Raw genomic sequence first — 21,844 nt, forward strand, 5'->3', positions numbered from 1 at the left:
TATCTAAAGTTCTTGTACTTGGGGTTGGAAACTATTGCTTGTTGAAGAATGTCAAAGTTCAACCATGAATCCAGCTGGGGGAGAGCTAAGGTTGAATTATGGTTCAAGCCAGAGACTGAGATGTTAGCACTGAACCTCTTGTTGTCTCTTCCCTTTCTCTCATCTTCTCCTTTCCTTCTCTGACTGCTTCTCCTTTCTCTTCCCTTTCTCTTTTCCCATTCATCTAATTTGCTTTATTTTCTTCAGTGCTAAGAACCAGTCCCAAGACCTTATATATGCTAATCACACACTCTACCAGTAAATGACATCTTAAACACCATGGATGCTTTCAAAGAGAAGCTTGAAGCATTTTATGAGTGAACATGCTCATATAACCATCTTAAGTTTCATTCTGGCTTTTCTTTCTTTTTTAAAAAATCACTTCCTTAGTTTCATTGCAACTTTTATTGGCCCTATAGCAAACTTTTACATGTCTTTTATTTTCTCTATTATGCATACTGTGGAGAATTTCAGGCTATTTATTGTCTGGGGAATTTTTCTCCACATGCAGACTTACATGGCAACAACTCTAGTCATAAAATCATTGTCAAAGAGGGGATTCTGCTACTGGAGCTCCAAGGAAAATTGAGAATTTGAAATAAATCCTCTCTGTTTACATGAATGCAAGAAACATAAATGACCTGCTTTTGTCTTGCTTTCCATTGGCTTTGAGGCAACTTTTATTAAGATATGTCCTTAAAAATCTGGGTCTTTTAAAGAGAAACTTCTCTGAAGAAGAAAGAAGGATGGCCAATAGACACATGAAGAAATGTTCAACATCCTTAGCCATAAAAGAAATGCAAATCAAAACAACATTGAGATATCACCTCACCCCAGTTAGAACAGCAAAAATCAAGAACTCTAACAACAACAGATGCTGGAGGGGATGTGGACAGAAAGGAACCTTACTTCATTGTTGGTGGGAATGTAAACTTGTTCAACCACTTTGGAAAGCAGTATGGAGGTTCCTCAAAAGACTTCACATAGAACTCCCCTATGACCCAGCAATCCCACTTTTGGGCATTTACCCAAATGTTTACAAACAAGACCACACTAAAGCTACCGGCACAACAATGTTTATTGCAGCATTATTTACCATAGTTAAGATATGGAACCAACCCAGATGCCCCTCAGTAGATGAATGGATCAAGAAAATGTGGTATATATACACAATGGAATTCTATGCCTCCATCAGAAAGAATGACATTTCCCCATTTGTTAGGAAATGGAAAAACTTGGAAAAAATTATATTAAGTGAAGTAAGCCAGGCCCAAAGAAACATAGGTCCCATGGTTTCCCTTATTTGCAATATCTAGTATATGTATGAGTCAAGCGGAAAAGGTCAGATAATGTGATGTCAGGAAAATGAACCCTTAGATAGGTATTTTAATGTTTTTTTCTTTCATGCGTGTGTTTCTAACGCATTTATAAGATTATCTCTTTGTTGCTTTGTATGTCCCTCCCCCACAGTATAACCCCTGCTTTCACTATATTTGATGTCAGTATAACTTGTGGAGGAGACGGGGAAAAACCAGTTGTTTAAGGATACAGGTGGACCTGTTGCAACAATGAGAAGTACAAGTTGTCATGTCCAAAACGAGCTTTACAACGTCGGTGGGGGGGGGCGGGGAAGGGGAGGGAAGGAGAAGGATTGGGATTGGGAGGGAGGGGGGAGGCTGGGAAGGGACGTGAAGGGTAAACAAAGGAGGAGGCTGCAATGCTTGGTAAGAAATGTACGCATTATCCTGCCCATGTAATTGTAACCCCTCTGTACAGTATGTTCACAAATAAAATAAAATAAAATTAAAAAAAAAACTATTTTGAGAGATTTTCAAAACTACAAAAAAAAAAAAAATCTGGGTCTTTTTTGGTCGGTCAGTTGTGACGCTCAAGGTGAGCCCTCTTCCATTTTGATCCACAGCTCTACTTCTGGTTTCCTGGTAGTTAATTGGAGATACAAGTCTCATGGGCTTTCCCACCCAGCCTGGCTTTGAATAGAAATCTTCAGATCTCAGCCTCTTGAGTAGCTAAGATTACAGGCATGAGCCACCAGCACTGGGCTTGGCAGATGTATTTTATACGTTTGCTAGATTTTGTGTAAGTTTATATTTTATATTTTATGTTCTGTAGTGTTTCAGCAATTCTCAACCTTTGAAGTGCACATAGTTCACTAAGATCTGTATTTTGATTCTGGTTCATGAGGTCTGGGTTGGGTCCGAGACCCAGCATTTCTCAGAAGCTCTGGGCAGTCCCAAGGTGACTGATTCACTTGGGAAACTTTATCTCCCTGTCTTGACTATTCTCTAAGCCTCTGGGTCTACTCTTTGCCCCGTTCTGGCCTGATGTCCCCTATCTATAGCTTTCAGTGCAGCCGCTGGGGCTTAGTCCTGAGCCCCAGACCATCCAGGGTAAAGTCAGTCCTAGAGTCTTCTCTCTCTGGACAAGGTTAACTCCTTTCCCTCATGCTTCCGTGCAAGAAAAACTATTTTCTAAGTCTTCGTTATTTGGTCTAATTCTAAAAGTCCTTGAAGTTGTGAAATTAAGAGGTATTTTGATAAATCGGTGGTAAACTAATTGACATGAACTGATCTAGAGAAATGTGTCATTCTTGTTTATCCTATTGCAGACAGATGAATTCATTTGACTATGAAGATTAACTAAGTCTCCTTGGAGTGTTATACTCAAGGTTTATGCAGCATACTACCTTCCCAAAACTGGAAAAAAATTATGAACTCTGCAAAACAATAAGTCCCAAGAATCTCAGATAATAGAATATGGATTTTGTTTGAATAGCTTTGGTTTTCATCAAAGGATAGTTGACAAAAATAACAGCCTGAGTATTGGCAGTTATCTATTCTCCTGAAATATACCATTGAAGATATTTTACAATAAGAATGTTAATAGGGCAAGAAGGAAATGTAACAAAGCAAGGGATGTGGGATGGTGGGGGAGAGTCCGCAGTGTCCTGAGATGCTGAAGGCCATGATAGTACAGTGGCACTGGCCATGCAACTCCATCCTCCTTGTCCAGCTCACACAGCAAGTCACTGATGCATCCAAGACAATTCTCCTGTTATCCCAGCCACTGAGGAGGAAGTGGTGTTTTTTTAGGAATGTCATGTGTGGATTCTCAGCCTGAGTTGTGACAGCACTAAGCCTCATCATTTATTCACCTCCATCCAATAACACACATGATTAGTTTCCTTTCCAAGGAAGGTGGAAAAAGGGAGAAAAGCAAGGGACTTTGTTTTAAGGACACAGTACATTGCTGTTTTCACTTAGGTTGCGTTGAGGGGCCTTATCTTTGAATATATTGTCAACATCCTTGCAGCTGGTTTCTGTTTGATTAGAGATCACTGGTGGACAAGGCTCCATTGTGTTTCCTAAGTGCTGTTTTTTTAATTACTAAAAAAAGAAAAGAAAAGAAATGGAAAAGGAAGAAAACATAAGAAAACACTAATACTAAAACAACACTTTAAAAATATTTTGGTAATTTAGCTCCAATAAAAACTTAATTTGGTAATTTAATTTTAGTAATTTTTAACAATTGTGGCTAAATTATAACTTTATGAGATCTTTTTCTTGTTTCTTTTTATCATCAGGAAGTTGTAGATTATATTGTATTCTAAACTAGGTCACAGCTTCCTAGTTTCTATGAAGTGCCATATACTTCACTCTTTGAAAGTAAAGTCATTCACTTACTAATGAGTTAATTTTAAGTTGGTTGCAAGGAGCTGTAATGGTTCACACTGTAATCCAAGCTACCTATAAGGTATAGTCAGGAAGAGGGTAAGCATGATGCCAGCCTTCACAAAGTCAGAAAGACCCTCTCTAAATAACAAAATGCAAGCAACAGATATTGGAGGTGAAGATCAAGTGGTAAAGTGCTTTGCATTCACATTCATGAGGTCTTGGATTCAATCCCCAGTAACACACATAAACACAAACCCATACAACATACACACACACACACACACACACACACACACACACAAATGAAATTGGCTATTCAATTTCTTGTTACAGTTGTGGGATTTTTTCCTTCTATATAGTACTTGTTCTTATAAAGTAAATGCTGTTCACTGTATGTAAATATGGGAAATATTCAGGGCAATAGATGATTCATTCCAAGAAAGCCCCCCACATCTCTACTCCAGAGGGTTGCAAACTCATTTTTATAGAAACCAAGAAAATTATGGAAATACAAAACACAAGTTGTGTGAAAGAAGTAGGAGCTGGATGGAGGAAGGGTCTGTCTAATGAAAATGCTAACAACTTAGTTTACCTGATGATTGTTAGTCTTATTTATCAAGAAAAATCAGAAATTCAAATATTAAAAAGGTCTCCTCATTTATTTTTTGTTGGCGCCAATTCAAATCACATTTGTCAGCCCAAAGATATTTTCAAATATTGAGTAATAGCTTGATATAATCTACAAACAGAAAAACATACAAAGCTTTTGATCTTAGAACTTCTCCCTTGAAAATCTGGCTGATAGAAATAAAAACACCAAGATAGAAGGATACTTTCTCCAATGTTATTAGGGGCAAAACAAACAGCAACTAACAAAATGCAGACACTTGAAAACAATCTTTTGCTACATATGTTGTTATCTCTTGTCCATTTTTATAATGTTGGTTGAATATTTGCAAATATTTCGGCTATTATGACATTTCACCGTTACATATGGCAGCACAGATCTGCTGAAAATAAGGATATTTTCCTGAATAATGACAGTATCTTAATCATTTCAAGGAAAGTAATGTTATTTAACATCCATTGTTACTCAAAGTTCTCAACTATTATCCTTTCTAGCTTATCTTTTCAGATCAGGGTTTAAAATTCTTGTATTGAATTCACTCGTTACTTTTTCCTCATTATTTCTTCTCTCATTTTAAGTGTTTTTATGACTTAGATTATTTTAATTGTCGGTCACGGGGCTTGAACTCAGGGCCTACCCACTGTCCCTGGGCTCTATGGCTCAAGTCTAGCACTCTATACTTTGACTAATACCTCCACGTCTTTTTTTCTAATGGTTAACTGGAGATAAGCGTCTCATGGATTTTCTTGCCTGGACTGGTTTTGAACTGTGATCCTTAAATCTTAGCTAGGATTACAAGTGTAAGCCAACAGGGCCTGGCTTATGACTTGGAATTTTTTTGAATCTTGTCCAGATTTTTTTTACAGAAATATTTTCTATGGTATCATTTATATTCATACTAGAAAAGTTGTGTTTCTTAAAAGCTAGAAGTTATTATATTTATAGATTTAACTAGATGAAGGATGAACATGTTTTTGTAAAAAAAATATTCCATTGGAGTTCTGTTATATCTCAGGTTAGAACACATGCATGGCTATGTAGTGCCACGTGGTCCCATTATTGAGGATGTTATCTACATGTATTTGATCACCTAGACTGATATGGTGGATACTGGGTCTTAAGTTTATGATGAAAGTTTGGTTCCATATAATATTTCCTCATTCTCTCATGTAGTTGATAATTCTTGGCTATCTCATTACTGTTACAGTAATTATACATATATATATATATATATATATATACATAAATTTTATGTTTTTCATAGATAGTTGGTATTGTCTGAGGAGGGTTTCCTCTCCCTGTGGAGATGAGCTAAAAGAGAAAGTGTTTCATACTTTTCCTTGTCTACAAAATTTCTGAGCAAGCAATTGGGGAAATAATCATTTAGAAAAATAATATTTTTTCTCTCTCTGAAAATAACTATATGTAATTCTTTTTTATCAAACAAACATTCCTTGAGTTTAAACCAGTTGTAATCATTATTCTTCTTTTTAAATTTGCTGGTACCAGGGCTTGAATTCAGAGCCTTAGGTACTCATTTGGCTTTGTATGCTCACAGCTAGCATGCCTCCACTTCTTACTTTCAGATGGTTAGTTGGAGATAAGAGTCTCTCAGGCTGGTCTGCTTGGGCTTGTTTTGAACCTAAATCCCCAGATCTAAGCTACTGAGAAGCTAAGATTATGGGTATGAGCCACCAGTTCCTAATATTCATTGCTTTATTTTGCTTTTATTCTGACAAATAAAATGTTTTAATAATCCATGGTTTAAAAAGAGGTTTGATTTTGAACAAAATTGAAACAAATATACAACATATCAAAATCTATAGAATAAAGAACCCAAAAATAAATTCTCACATACATGCTGAAATGATTTTTGAAGAGGACTAATACTGATCAATGCCATTGTTTTTTATGCTTATAGAATATATTTCACTAAAAATGCATAATTCTATTACCCTGATAAAGTTTACTTGAAATAAGTTATATAGTTTTCTTACTTTTATGTACACAATATCATTTCTCATTACACATTTTAAGTTGTTTTATCTTTTCCCTTCTTTTGTTGAAGCCTCAGTATTTAAATTTTAATACTGACAGTCGTTTAACTTACTTATATCTCCAGGCTTTTGGGAGATAGGTGTGGCAATAAGGTATTATAATTATTTTATTCCAAATATTTTGAAATTTATTGCTAAAGATAAGGGGAAATAGTAAGACAAAAAGTAAGAAACAAAAACAATAAAATACTAGTAAAATGCAAACATTTCAGTAAAATGAATCATAAGGCTTCTATTTAAAGAACCATTGTACAGCCCAATAAATGGCATTATAAGCAGTAAAGAATAATTATGATATTATATGTGTTATAAAACAATTACTTTAATAGTACTGTGATAAATGAAAAAGTCTACTACTCTATATGTACTCTGCCTATAACTGTAAGAATTTTTAAGATGGTACAACAATTTTGAAAAGAAGCATTAAAACGTAAATTAAGTTAAGATTGTATTTTTATTTTTTCTATTTCTCATTTTGATAGTAATGTGATTATTTTATTTTAGCATGAGAATATCATTCCAAAGTTAATCCTGAATCTAATATATGAAAAATACAAGGAAAAAATGCAGAACTCTGAATATAGTGACAAATAAAATTTACAAAGACTCATTGCAGGGACTGTATTCAGCATCAACTATTAGTTAAACAGTTATTAAAAATAACCAGTATTGGCTTTTTAATAAATATAGTCACAGAATATAGTTTCAAAACTAGCCTCAGAAACCTTATAAAACCCCATATTCCTTTTTAGAAAAAAAAACCTCATAGCTACAAATAACAGGATTGTATGAAAAGTACAATGCTGGGTCAGATGAGTAACTTGAACACTGTTGCAACGTGTCATGTGGGAAATAAGACTATATTATATATCTACCACTCCAGTTTTTGTTTATTTGTTTTCCCTTAACTTTCTTCAGAATAAATTGCAAAGAGACTTTTAGTCAATCTGGCTGAGAGATTCCTTTTGTAGTCCAACCACAGGGAAATGATGAATGAAACAAAACACATGTATTTAAATTTATAGCTAGGTTTGAATATAAGAAAATAAAATCCCAAAGTCATAAAAATAACAAAATCCTCAACACTAGGAGACACCCAGGATAGTAATTGAATGGCTACTAGTATGGCTGGCCCTAGCCATCTGGTTGGCTATGCCTTTAAAGTTCTAACAGGAAAGAAGGAAAGACCTCAGAATGTGAGTGCTCAAATGCTGAAAGTGAAGTCCTTGTGGAAAGCTAGAAGTCTCTACCTTTGAAATGAGATTTGAGAAAAGTCTATCCATAACTTGTGGGTGGGTAAGGAAGCTAAATTCACGGGTTTTGTTGAAGGAAAAGGGAATTGGAAATGCAAACCAACCAGTGCTATTTCCCAAATCCAATTACTACTGTGAACTTAGTATACAAAACCAATAAAGAAGAAAATGTTCAAGAATTGGTAAAAACCCGTGGGGTCATAACAGAACAATAAATTCAGGCAGTGTGAATTCCTTCTCAACCTAGAGCTGGAGTGAGCCCTATAGACAAATGATTACCAACGACCATGAATTGAAGTTCAAAATTACAAACCACTTAAGTAAAACACAGATTTATGTTCAACCTTGTAATTTCAGGTTGCCATTGGCAACTGAAATCTAAATAACGGTGTAAAATGGCCATCAGTGGATTTCTAGGTCAAAGTGAGAAATAATCCACACATAAAAGAAATGCGTTGGAGCTGGGTGCCAGTTGCTCACGCCTGTAGTCCTAGCTACTCAGGAGGCTGAGAAGAGGATTGCGGTTCAAAGACAGCCTGGGCAGAAAGTCCATGAGACTCTTATCTTCAATAAACCACTATAAAACTGGAAGTGGCACTGTGGCTCAAGTGGTAGAGCACTCGCCTTCAGCTGAAGAGCGTAAGGAGAGCACCCAGGCCCAGAATTCACACCCCATGACTTACAAAAAAAAAAAGATTTAATTCCTTCACTGCCCCCAAACAACAAAATAAAGGGAGGGGAGGGAGAGAAGAAATGAGGAAAGGGAATAGAGGTAGAAAAGGAAGGAAGGAAGGAAGGAAGGAAGGAAGGAAGGAAGGAAGGAAGGAAGGAAGGAAGGAAGCAAGGAAGGAAGGAAGCAAGTAAGGAAGGAAGGAAGGAAGGAAGGAAGGAAGAAAGAAAGAAAGAAAGGAAGAAAGAAAGAAGGAAAGGAGGTAAGGAGGAAAGGAGGTAAGGAGGTAAGGAGAAAGGGAGAGGAGGAAAGAAGGAAAGAAAAGAGGGAGGAAAAGAGGGATAGATAGTACATGAGAATATGGAAGGAATTCAGTTAATTCATAGTGAGTATAAAACCTGTTACTTTATACCAGATACAGTAGTATAATACACACATATATATTTTTGGCAGATTGTCTTAAATAATTATATTTACTGAAAACAAAAATAAAACCTACTTTGATCTTTTGAACAAATATCCAACAATATGTAGTAGTATAGGTCTTAGAAGGCAACTATAAATAAACGTGTTGCCATAGATCCACACAAAATGGATACTTCATTTGGAAATATATAAGATTCTTGTTCATATTAAGCATAGAGTATTTACATTTTACCAAAAAAGACCTTGCAATGTTCATTTAGTCACTTGGAATTTTAGTTGTCTCATATATAAAAGATTACTGTATCAACTGTCACAAGCTATTTGTGTGTGTGTGTGTGTGTGTGTGTGTGTGTGCGTGCGTGTGTTTGTGTGTGTGTGTGTGTGTGTGTGTGTGTGTGTGTGTGTTGTGAAGCCTGCTCTCAGGGCCTGGGCACTGTCCTTGAGCTTTATCACTCAAGGCTAGTGCTCAACCACTTTGAGCCGCTACACCACTTCTGGTTTTCTGGTGGTTAATTGGAAAGGAGAGCCTCACAGACTTTCGTGCACAAGATGGCTTCAAACCTGATCCTCATATCTCAGCCACCTGAGTAGCTAGGATTACAGATATGAGCCACGAGCACCTTGCTTAGGCTATGGCTTAAAAAGTTTTAAATGAGTTCACACATGATAAATTTTTAGCATATTGTGGTTGCTTGTTAATTAATATTATATAATTGTATTTCTAAAAATAAAGAGAGTGAAAAGGATTTTCAGGTAGATTGCTGTCTACTAAGTGTTCCTTGTCCTTTCCAGTTATGTCATTTGAATCATTATTTGGTCGATGAAACACAATCATGAAATCTGTTGGATCTCTTATTTTCTTAGACTACATTCTTATTTTTTATTTGGATGTATTTATCACTAAATACTATTTCTGAACATCTGATTGGTGCTAGACCGTGTTTAGTGCTGTGGAGAACAAACAACTGAGAATCTGAGATGATAAGCAATGAATATGGGGGAAACAACACACTGGACTAAAAAGGTACTACAAAGCAAGAGAGGCTCTGGGTGTGGGCAGTAAAGCCAGGATGCTGACAATAAACTGATATGGCAAAAAAATGATATAGCAAGTAACTTTGTAGGAGTTTGGACTTTAAAAGCTGGGCATTGTAGAATCTGCACATTCTCTTCATTAATGATTGATGGGCCTAGGGATTTACTCTAGTAAATGCGCCCCCAAAACACTTAGGGTTTGTTTGTTTGTTTGTTTATTCTGACTCAGGAAATCTGGAGTGCATCCTGAATCTTTGCATTTCTACCAAGTTCGCAGGAAATGTTGCTGCTATGGTCTATCTACGATACTAGAATGGTACAACCTTAGAGAAAGAACTTCCTCCAATGGTTTCTCTCTTTTTGGTGTAATTTCTTCCCTTGAATTCTTTCACTGTCTGGTTATACATATAAGGAGCATTTTCTGTACATGTCATCAGTGTAGGCCTCTGGAGTTTATTATAATCAGGACTGGATCTCCAAGTGTTCATTGCAAGATTCTGAGTAAAAGATGTAATGAGGGACACTACTTATGTAGGGGAGGAAAGATGTTGGAGTCAAGGACAAAGCAGGCAACATGCTAAGTATATCCAAATATTCAACAAACAGAAGTTCGAGTTCTTGTGATTTCCCAAGCATAGTGCCTACCCTACACTTATTTACATTTTAAATTTTATTTCTAGTCAAAAGCCAAATGCATTCTGACATAGCTCTTACGTGTAAACTCTTCTATACATAATAAGGCTCATGAAACTGCCAGAGGAAATTTGCCCTTAAATTAGTGAAGAACATAACCCAATTCCTCTGACTTTCCCTTCGCTCAATCTCTATTCCTTTTTCTGTCTGTTTTCTAATATGTCCTTTCTGAAATGCCTTTCCTAACACAGCCCACACTTGATACTTTTGAGTCTTGAAATTTCTTTTCCAATTACCTCACAGGCACCTAGAGATTACTGTGAAGACCTTGGAAAGCAATGTTAGCAATTATGCAGCCACATTTTCCAAGAATTTAAAGTCTTAGGACCTTTTGCAATTATACAGTCAAGCTTTTTCTTTTTCCTTAGTGCAAACCTGTGGCCCGGAATACTTAGGGGCTTTCTGAATATATGGCTCACCAGTGTCACCTCTCTTTGTACTCACAGACTTAGTTGAAAAACTCTTCCCCTTCTTAGAGAGGTAGTGCTCATTTGTCCATCTTCTGATATAAGGAAGTGATGGGGCTTGTTTTAGCCAATGGAATGACAGCAATGAAATACAGCCCCTGCAAAGGCTTAAAAAAGCACTTTTTTATTTCACTAAGTTCCTCTGCCATGCCTTACGAGTATGCTTAGAACAATCTGGCAGAAGAGTTACATAGAACAGAGTTGACTCACTCATCATCATCATCATCATCATCATATCGCCATGATCACAGTTACACAGCTAAAATCAGACTTGATGGTTGGTCAGCGCTGGGCTGATAGCTGGAGATCTAGACAAGGCCATATCAGATTCACAGAGCCTCCTATACCTAACCAAACCACAGATGTATTAACCAACCCAGCTAAACTCTGCTGTATTTAATCAATAGTGCAAACCTCTTAGCTAAATAATTGATGATTTTTGTAGTTGGCAAACTTTGATGTCTTTTAATGTAGCATTATCATTCCATTTCAGCAGCGCTCCCATCGTTTCTCTCAAAAGTATGCTTTCAATGTGGTAGTCTTGGCATGGAATGAGTTGCTGGTCATGTTTCACAAACCCTTTGTTCCCTTACATACGTACATACTCTAGCCATTCAGAACCCAGACACAAGTTATGCTACAATTTAAGACAATAATTATGCTACTCAGTAAAAACCTCTTCTCATGTATCATGTATCATGTGGTTCCAGGCCTTGAAGGGTTTTTGTTGTTGTTGTTCCAATACTAGAATACTTTCCCTTAGAAGAACCTGCTCTTATTGCCTAAAGGTATTTTTTCTGCAGTAGGTTCCTTCTGTGGAAAGGTCAAGATCTGGTTGAGTAAAAATTAAACCCCCCAACAACAAATCCTCAAAGAAACAACTGCCCAATAAATAAGTGGGCGAAAGACTTAAAGAGAAACTTCTCTGAAGAAGAAAGAAGGATGGCCAATAGACACATGAAGAAATGTTCAACATCCCTAGCCATAAAAGAAATGCAAATCAAAACAACATTGAGATATCACCTCACTCCAGTTAGAACGGCAAAAATCAAGAACTCTAACAACAACAGATGCTGGAGGGGATGTGGACAGAAAGGAACCTTACTTCATTGTTGGTGGGAATGTAAACTTGTTCAACCACTTTGGAAAGCAGTATGGAGGTTCCTCAAAAGACTTCACATAGAACTCCCCTATGACCCAGAAATCCCACTTTTGGGCATTTACCCAAATGTTTACAAACAAGACCACACTAAAGCTACCAGCACAACTATGTTTATTGCAGCATTATTTACCATAGCTAAGATATGGAACCAACCCAAATGCCCCTCAGTAGATGAATGGATCAAGAAAATGTGGTATATATACACAATGGAATTCTATGCCTCCATCAGAAAGAATGACATTTCCCCATTTGTTAGGAAATGGAAAGGCTTGGAAAAAATTATATTAAGTGAAGTAAGCCAGGCCCAAAGAAACATAGGTCCCATGGTTTCCCTTATATGCAATATCTAGTATAGGTATGAGTCAAGCGGAAAAGGTCAGATAATGTGATGTTAGGAAAACGAACCCTTAAATATGTATTTTAATGTTTTTTTTCTTTCATGCATGTGCTTCTAACGCATTTATAAGATTATTTCTTTGTTGATTTGTATGTCCCTCCCCCACAGTGTAACCCCCGCTTTCACTATATTTGATGTCAGTATAACTTGTGGAGGAGATGGGGACAAACAAGTCGTTTAAGGATTCAGGTGGACCTGTTGCAACAATGAGAAGTACAAAATGTCATGTCAAAAACGAGCTTTACAATGTCGGTGGGGGGGGAAGGGGGGGAAGGATTGGGTGGGGGGAGGGGGGAGGCTGGGAAGGGAGGTGAAGGGTAAACAAAGGAGGAGGCTGCAATGCTTGGTAAGAAATGTATGCATTATCCTGCCCATGTAATTGTAACCCTTCTGTACAGTATGTTCTCAAATAAAATAAAATTAAATTAAAAAAAAAATAAAACATAGCAAATTAAAAAAAAAAAAGATCTGGTTGAGTGAAGCTGGGAATAAAAATGATTGTAAGTTAACAATTTTGAGTTTATTAAATTGAGTAATTATCCAGTTAACAGTCCAAAGATACATTATCAACCAGAAAGTTGCTCCTACACTTGAAATGCCAAAAGATAATCTGAGCCTTCTGCTGTGGTCTGAGGAAGCTTAAGAGACTTGTGTTTTAATCTGAAAAATACTTACCAAATGATTCAACAAATTCCATCATTCATGAACTAAGGGAAGAGAAGCCTACCACTCAAGTGTTTAAGGTAGAACCAAGATCTGGAGCCTGGGCTCTGCCTCCTACCATGAGTTAACCTCACCGTCTCAGGCTACCTCTAATTATGACTATGAAGTTTTCAGTAACCCACTATTTTGTGTGTTGAGGCTAGAATAGTAAACAATTTCAATGTATTTTCCTTCCAGGTCTAAGATTTCAAAGTTGCTTTGGCAAAATAACCGAGCAATGTCTTTTTTTTTTTTTTTGAAAAGCAATGCTGAGTTGGGTACTAGGATGCGGGGTCTTATTAACATGCTGTCCTCTTCATAGTAGAGTATGATTTTTGAATTAAACAATAAGGACTCTCAACAAGTCACAATTAGTCCAATCTATTTCTAAACCTTCCCTGGGATTTTCTATTTATGTCTGTCTGTTTTCCACTCCCCCTACGTCATTCTTCAGTTTTTAGGGCAAGTTTATTTGGTCAGCTGGCTGCTTTTCTGTTTTCCATTAAGTATAGTCTAATTTAATTACACTAGTTCTGTAAAGAGTCAGCTGCTATACAAAAGGGCAAGCACATAGAAAGATGGAATAAGAAAAAAATCATAATTTAAAAGGAAACAGAAAAATCTCTTAGTAGTAAATATTACTAGTAAACAGAGAGGCGTGGAAACTTCAAAATAGCAGTGGTTATATAATGAAGGTAATAACTAACATTTACTAAGTACTTGTCAAGTGATGGTTTTGTTCTTAGAACTTTCATATACTAGTCAACTACAGGCATGTACATTAACTACACAATGAAGGAGCCCAAGCATCTCTGGGGCCCAAGAAATGATGTGAATTTAAGTTAGGATAAGACAATAGGAAAAAAACAACAACAGGAGCTACAGCCAATTGGAATTGTATTTCTTGTTCAGAATACTGAAAATCAGAAATGTTTGACCTATACCAATCGTCAAACAAAAAGCACAATTGAATCCTGAAGTCACTAGATTGTAGCTCCTTAATTCCATGAAATATTTAGGAGTAAGGATGATAGTCAAAGGTGATTAATGCTCACTAGAGAAAAACAACACTAGGTGAACCCTGAGCTTTCAAGTGCATAAACTCTACAGCAATCGATAGAAAGCTTCAAGTCAATTGAAATGAAAGACCATTCAAAGGCTTATTATTTTTAGGTGCACCTTGTATTTCTTTTCAATACAGTGGAATGCCACCAACAGGGAAGAACTGAATGTGCATTTTGCATTTCCTTTGTACACTGAGTGACCTTCAAAGCAAATATTACTAGAACAGATAGCATATGTGACCAACTTAGATAAGCTGAGTCCCTATAAAACATCCTCTGGAAATCTTAGGTCTCCAAAGGTGTTTTTACATGGAAGGGACCTTTTGTGGGCCTCAGTTCAGATCAGAGTTTGGGCCCCTTGCATATACAATGATGCTAATTGTTTTTAAGTTCTAGTAATTACCCAACCTGAACCCTAGCCATAACCACTCTCTCTTCACTCAAAGCCTACATACTATGTTAGGGAAAAAAAAAAAAAAGAAACAGCCTGTGTCAACTGTCCTAGAATGAACTCAGCCATGTCCCAGGAGAACCTACCCTTCTCCTGATCACCTAAATTTAGTTTGGGATTTGTTTTTCCTTTTTATCCATGTATAATTCAAGAGTGGTAAACTATCCTAGGATTTTTTTTTTATCAGGGTAATTGATTTTGATGCTTAGGGAGTAAATATGCCTTAATTGCATAGTCTCTGCTTCTAAACATGATGTTTATTTCTCCTGTTAAAATTGCTGTGGTTTAAGGTTGACCATTTACAAGTTGATTTGAAAGGAAAATAGACAGTTGTTTCCTGGCCTCTTAGGCATTTTGAAAATCTTAATCATCTGGGGCACTCAATTCTCCACAATAGGATTTCTCACAGATAGGAAACAAAAACAACCAGGAAAACAAAGAAAGAAGTGATCGGAGCTAAGTGGAGTTGTGATGAATGCAAAAAGCATACCTCAGCTACAAAGAGCAGCCACCAAATTTGCCAACTAGATTACTGCCTTGTGGAAGTGTATGCCCAAGCCACATGTGATATTTCAAAAGAGGTAACAAAATAAAAATAAAAATAAATTTGATTCATCACTATTGGAACCTGAATTAGAAATGTATATAAAACATTGAACAGGTCAGCGTCCAACTTCTGGGGTGTCTGGGCAATATATTCCATGTGTTTGTCTTTGGACTTGAAAGAGGATGATCACAAAGTTAGCTGGGACCTCTGCATTCAATGATGGGCCTCCATTTTCTACTCTTCTGTATTCCTTGAGTCTTTAAGAAGACAACTACTACTGGGAAGAGGATGACACTTTCCTTATTTCTGGATAAAAAATTGATCCTATTCAAGAATAGAAGGTATTTCTTTCTTTTTATTAATTTTTGTTGTTGTTGGTGGTGGTGGTCATGGGGCTTGAACACCAGACTTGTGCTTCAGCTCTGTCCCTGAGCAATTTTTGCTGGAGGTTAGTGCTCTACCACTTTGAGCCACATCTCCACTTGCCATTTTCTAGTGGTTAACTGGAGATAAGAGTGTCAGGTATTTTCCTGCCCTGGCTGGCTTTGAACATTGATCCTCAGATCTCAGCTTCCTGAGTAGCTAGGATTATAGACATGAGCCACCAACACCGGGAAGAAGGCATTTCTTAAAAATTAGGACAACTCTCTTTCCCATGTTCTCATTTTTTTATACGACTGTGGTGATCCAATAGGTTTGGAACAGAAAATATGGTAAGGCAAACTGCAAGGTGTTTTTATAGAAAGGCTTGCTTGTAAGTCTTCTACTCATATGCTTCTGCTGATGTATTCTGTGTGTGTGTGTGTGTGTGTGTGTGTGTGTGTGTGTGTGTGTGTGTGTGTGTGTGTGTGTGTGTGTGTGTGTGTTCTGGGGCTTGAACTCAGATCCTGGATGTTGTCCCCCTGTGCTAGGCTGAGGCTTAAGCACTTGAGCTATAGCTCCCTTTTGGCTTTTTGCTAGTTAATTAGAAATAAGTGTCACTGACTTTCAAATCATGATCCTTAGATCTCAGCCTCCTGAGTAGCTAGGATTATAGTCATGAGCTTTCCAGTGTACAGTGGATTCATTTTTCTCAAGAGATTTGGAGAGGTAATGAAGTATAGAGTTTACTTTACTTTTTTTTTTTTTGGTCCGGTTGTGGGGCCTGAACTCTGGGCCTGGGCGCTGTCCCTCAGCTCTTCAGCTCAAGGCTAGCGCTCCACCACTTGAGCCACAGCACCACTTCTGGCTTTTTTCTTTTTGCTTATGTGGTGCTGAGGAATCGAACCCAGGGCCTCAGGCATGCAAGGCAAGCGCTCTACCCCTGAGCCACCTTCCCAGCCCTACTTTACTTTTAAGGTTTATCCTGGAGGCAGTCAGTAAAATAATTTTCCATTCAGCAGAGTTGAATTTTATTATCTTATTCTACATTGTAGAAAATAGTTGTCCTCAACATATTTATGTGCACTCTCGTGGTGTCTGGTTACACTTTAGCTAGCAGCTGCTTGGAGCTGGACAATATTTTCAAGCTCTTCCCATTGTTTTTACATTTAGGATATCCATATGACCAGCTCATGACAATGATATATCTATCAGGACAGAGGTTTTTAGAGGTACATAGGGGACATCTCTACTAGCTCTATTGTCTCAGGAAGGCCTGAGAGGTGATAGAACCACATTATAAAAGGAATTTGCTCGTGTGAATAACAATACAAAAACAATGCATAAACATGCAAGGTTGGACTGTTGTCATAGGAAAATAAAAATTTCTTCTCTGAAGCCTTAGCAATGTTTGGTGCTATTTCTTCTACCAACTAGTGGTCTTATTGCTACCTAATATATTCTTAAGAATTTAACTTGGATTATGTGATTTATACTGAGGTTAGGGCCATGATTAATACACACCAAGTTGCTATTAGTCTTCTATTAATGATTCACCTTTATCAGCCAATTTTTATACCATAAGGATGAACTCAAAGTTGCTGGAGGTATTTTTTTGGCTATTCTGAATTTAAAGTAGAATTAGAGAGTAGTCTTAACTATAAATCTTGAGTACTTTATAGCTACTTTATAGCCATAAGTAAGAGCTAGTGTTATGAAACCCAGTGGCATTATTACTTTACATCAATCTTTATTTAGTTTTTTCCCTTCTGCAAGAAATTTCAAGGATAGAAAAAAGTCCACCTTTTTTTCCCCACCGTTATTGCTGAATTAAAACGTATATAGATAGCACCTATAGTATATCACCATAGGGTAGTTAAGCTCATATGACTAGGAATGGGGGACTTCAATCAGTACTATTGTAAATTAGTTTTTAAATATTATTTCTTTTCTTTTGGCTTGGATAGCAAAGCAGAGCTACAAAGCCTCTCTTTTGTGTGGCACTAGGATTTGAATTTAGTACTTCATACTTACTAAGCATTTGTACTATCAACTCCTTGAGCCAGTCCTCCAGCCCTACAAAGCGAAATCTTACTTTCTACTTTTGCTTTTCATTCAATAACCATATCCTGGCCTATATAATCATAGGGCTGCCTGGGGAATTTGGGATATTTCTCTATATCCCTTAGTCCCCAGGGGTAAAAAGCCCTTCTAATGAATCATAGATAACCTTATTTATACAACGATAAATGGCTGTAAAGAAAGCTACAACTGATCTGATGTGACAAAAAAAAAACTGAAAACTAGCCAGGCATTGGTGGCTTATGCCATAATCTTAGTTACTCAGGAAGCTGAGATCTGGGGATTGGCATTCGAAGCCATTCTCTACTCCTTTGCCTTCATCTCCTCCCTCATTAGCTAATTTATTTGTGTACTGACACTGTGGGGTGTGATAGACATGGGAGCATGAGTGAGACACAGATGTGAAGTGTCTCCAGACAAGTAGGTACATGTGACACACAAAGCCATCGTGTGATGTGCTGAGATAAATCTCCCTCATAATATTACATACAAGGTAAAATGGTCATACAAGGGAGGGAATGGTCACTTTTTGGCCCCACAGAATAGGAATTATCCAAGAGCAGAGATGCTGGCTATCATTACCTGTCAATCTTGTTGCATAGCTCAGATGATGGCTGCTTTACTTCAATAAAGGCCTCCTCTATCATTTCCCTATAGTATATCACATCTAGTTCTTTTCTAAATAACCACAGGAGAAAAACAACAAGGATTATGAATTGGCTGAAGAACCTGAATATTTTGTCTAATCTCATGGTAAGAAGAATAAAATACTTCCCAAATTAAAAAAATCCTATGATTCAGCAGCACCAATAACATGACAGTCATAAAAATTGCATGCATAATTTTCAAAATACTATATAAAACACCATTCAGAAAATGCATCAACTTCATTCTTATATATGTGGTCCTAACTATGTATTATTGTATTTCAACCTTTAGTGAAAGAAAGAGAGAGAGAAAGAGAGAAAGAAAGAAAGAATGTGATGAAAGGATTCTAATCTTGAGTTGTCTGTCCTCTTCAGAGATGGGGAGACTTCCTTTGCTGAATTCTTCCAGTTAGAAGTAGATTGAAAATGTATGCAAGTCTCTTAACAGGTTCTTTAACAGACAGCTACAATGTACAATGTTAATTCCTCTGCAGGCAGCACAGAAGTGGTTATGACAGGTCAAGCAAAGTTTATAAGGTTATACAGAGCAGTTATTCTTTAAATGCAGTTTTCAAAACAGTAGTAGGAAGATTATCTAAGATCTTGTTAGAATTGCAGTTTGTCAACCACACCTGAAACCTACTAAATCAGAAATTCTAATGTGTGATCCCAATTATTTGTGTTTTATTAACTCTCTTCTTGGTTGATTCTAATGATTCAAACATTTTAACTAGGGAAGAAGCCTTGAATATTCTTATTTTCATGAATTAATGAGAATCATTCATGTACTTAAAGATTAACCTTTTCCAAAATGGTAGTACTAGATTTGAAAAATATTTTCTGCACTCAGTATAGTTATCATTTAATACAAGGTCTTGAATTTTATGCTTCTAAAATCTGAATAACTGAGGTGCAAGTGTTATAATCATGGAGGGTAGGACTATTCATCCTGTTCTGAAGATGACTATAGTTCTGGTTGTCAATGCTCTGCCTAAAACCCTTGGACCTTACCATTGTCCACTTCCTTCTTGCAGAGTGTATAACTGGTTGCAAGGTATACCCAGCACATGAGTTATATTCCACAACAAGCTTATCCTATGGGTAGAATACTCCAATGTGTATTTCTCAGGATTCTGTAAGTAGGAATGAACACAAGTTGCCCAGAGCTGTAACTTGCTGAATAAAATGACACTTGATTCACTGCCTTTCTTCTCCTGTCCCCACTTGTCCCCCCTCCTACAGATTTTTTCCCATATCACTACTCAGAAACACTAATTGTAATCAATATTAGTCTCAGTGTTTGCTGCTGAGGGAACTCAAATTAAGACATTAAGTATTTAGTGTTTGTTAGCTGGTGTATATCAAATGGAAAAATGGAAGATTTGTCTTATAGTTTCTGAACTGGTGTCCCTAGACTCAGGTTGATATTATTTGACTTTTTTTATGAAATTTGAGAGGTTGCTCCTAAATTGTCCAGGGACTATGTAGTTTGAAAATTATTCATTCCTTTCTAGATCTATACAGATCTACCTGTGCTTGAATATAGAATAAATTCTTACAAAAATATAAATTTGAGTAACTTTTAGCTCCTACTCCGTGTAGAGACTTCAACCTCAGCGGTGAGATATATAATGCAAGTGTAAGCTACTGTGAAATTGTTTCCATGGAGAAGGGAAACGTACACAGGAGAAATGACAGGCTGTGGCTCAAATTTGCCCATTATAATGATGATATACACCCATTTTCCTCTTCATCTAGCAATCTAGGAAATAGACAAGCTTAAATGCTGATTGGTCCTGGTGTTGTTGTTACAGGACATTTCAAGTGAAAGAAAGGTTGTCAAGGGAAATTACACCAAACATTTCAATAAATAAATTGCCCATGGCATGCAGATTTAGGCCATCCAAACAAGACTAATGCATTCTACAAGAAGAGATGTTTTATTGTACTCTGTTCAATACTATATTATAGCAAATAACATATATAATATTATATGAACCTTATACAGTTTATAAGCTACATATGTAGTTTATAGTTTTATAACTATATAGTATTATGCACATTATATAAATACATATAATCTTACATAAACTATAATATTATCTTTAAGGAAAGAGCTTTTGAATGAAAATAATAATGCAATAATCATGCCAGAGATGCAATATATTTTAAAGGAAAAGTGTTTGCATTAAAATAAATATTTGATAGAGCTAGTTGTTACAATATATATTTTCAATGTTTTCCAATACAATTTAAAAACTCATTGACTTTTTTTTCTATGTAGCCTGTCTCCATCTTGTTTTTGGTGGTACTGCTTTCTCATTTTTTTTCCTGTAACTAAAGGCCTTGCTTTCTATCACTTGAGCAATGTCTCCAGGTTTTTCCTTTAGTTAGTGTTTTAACTGGGCTTTTCTGTTTTGGGCTAAGACCAGCCTACACTGTAAACCTCTTATGTATGCCAGTAGCTGGATAGCAGGCACACACCACTACACACAATGTTATTGGTTAAGATAAGATCTAGTTAACTTACTTTTGCCTGCACTGCCTTCAACACTCAAGCCTCTTTATCTCTGTCCTGTGAGTAGCTGGGATCATAGGAGTAATCCAACACTCCTAGCTTAGCCTGCCTTTTAACAAAATGGTTGTTTTTTTTTTCTCAAAGATGATGACTTAATTCAACCAACAAACTATTCTTTGTTCTTATCTCAAAAAATGAGAAATGTATGATTCTTTACTGACATTTCCTGTCCTTTGATCATATCACTATATCCAAACACATGCATGCAACTTGCATGCCTTATATAAGTATGCTTGCATTTTGTGCTTGAGAACCAAATACAATACACATTTTTCAAGTGAATGTCACTAATCTAGACAGACTACCTGACTTGAGAATAGAGCTTTTTGAATTAAAATGTAATCAAGTTAAAATGTAATGTTGGTCTCCTCTCTTTTTTTATTAATCCATAAACTTCTATTCATTTTATACTTCCATTCCCCTTAAATATTTGCTAAATCCATAACCAATTTTCTTTGGAACATATGTAACAAAATAAAATGGCGATATCTGTCTGTCAGATAAAACACAGACAAACTTTCCCAACAAACTTGTATCTATCATAAGGTCAAAACAATGAGGCAAGAGCCAAGAAACTGGGTGAAATGACTTTTTTTTAATTCAGACTAGTTTACAAAGTAACTAATGGTTGCTGTTCCTTTATTTATTTCTTTTGTATCAGTACGTTAATGCTTCCATGTGTATTCCCACTTGCATCACTATATTTCAGAAATAAATAAAAACTTGCTGATAGAACCACTCATTTCTCAAAGAGGTGGAGGCCTCGGGTGGCTTCCCTAATTCAGCCAGCTGGAATGCCTATAGCGTATGGTGCTGTGATTTGGATATGAAGTATCTTTAGAGGCTTTATTGTTTAAGGTTTGGTCCTAACCGGGTGGAACTCTGGAGAGGTCA

The 21,844-nt window shown here is 36.6% G+C and overlaps 1 protein-coding gene across 2 annotated transcripts in view; it reads right to left on the minus strand.

The window, feature by feature from the left end:
* Positions 1 to 21,844, minus strand: part of Plcb1 (phospholipase C beta 1) — a 631,005-nt gene that overhangs the window by 3,620 nt on the left and 605,541 nt on the right. The gene's annotated exons all lie outside the window — the stretch shown is intronic.

Source organism: Dipodomys spectabilis, unplaced genomic scaffold, assembly GCF_019054845.1.
Source record: "Dipodomys spectabilis isolate Male_0828 unplaced genomic scaffold, ASM1905484v1 ptg000175l, whole genome shotgun sequence".
Taxonomy (NCBI): Eukaryota; Metazoa; Chordata; class Mammalia; order Rodentia; family Heteromyidae; genus Dipodomys; species Dipodomys spectabilis.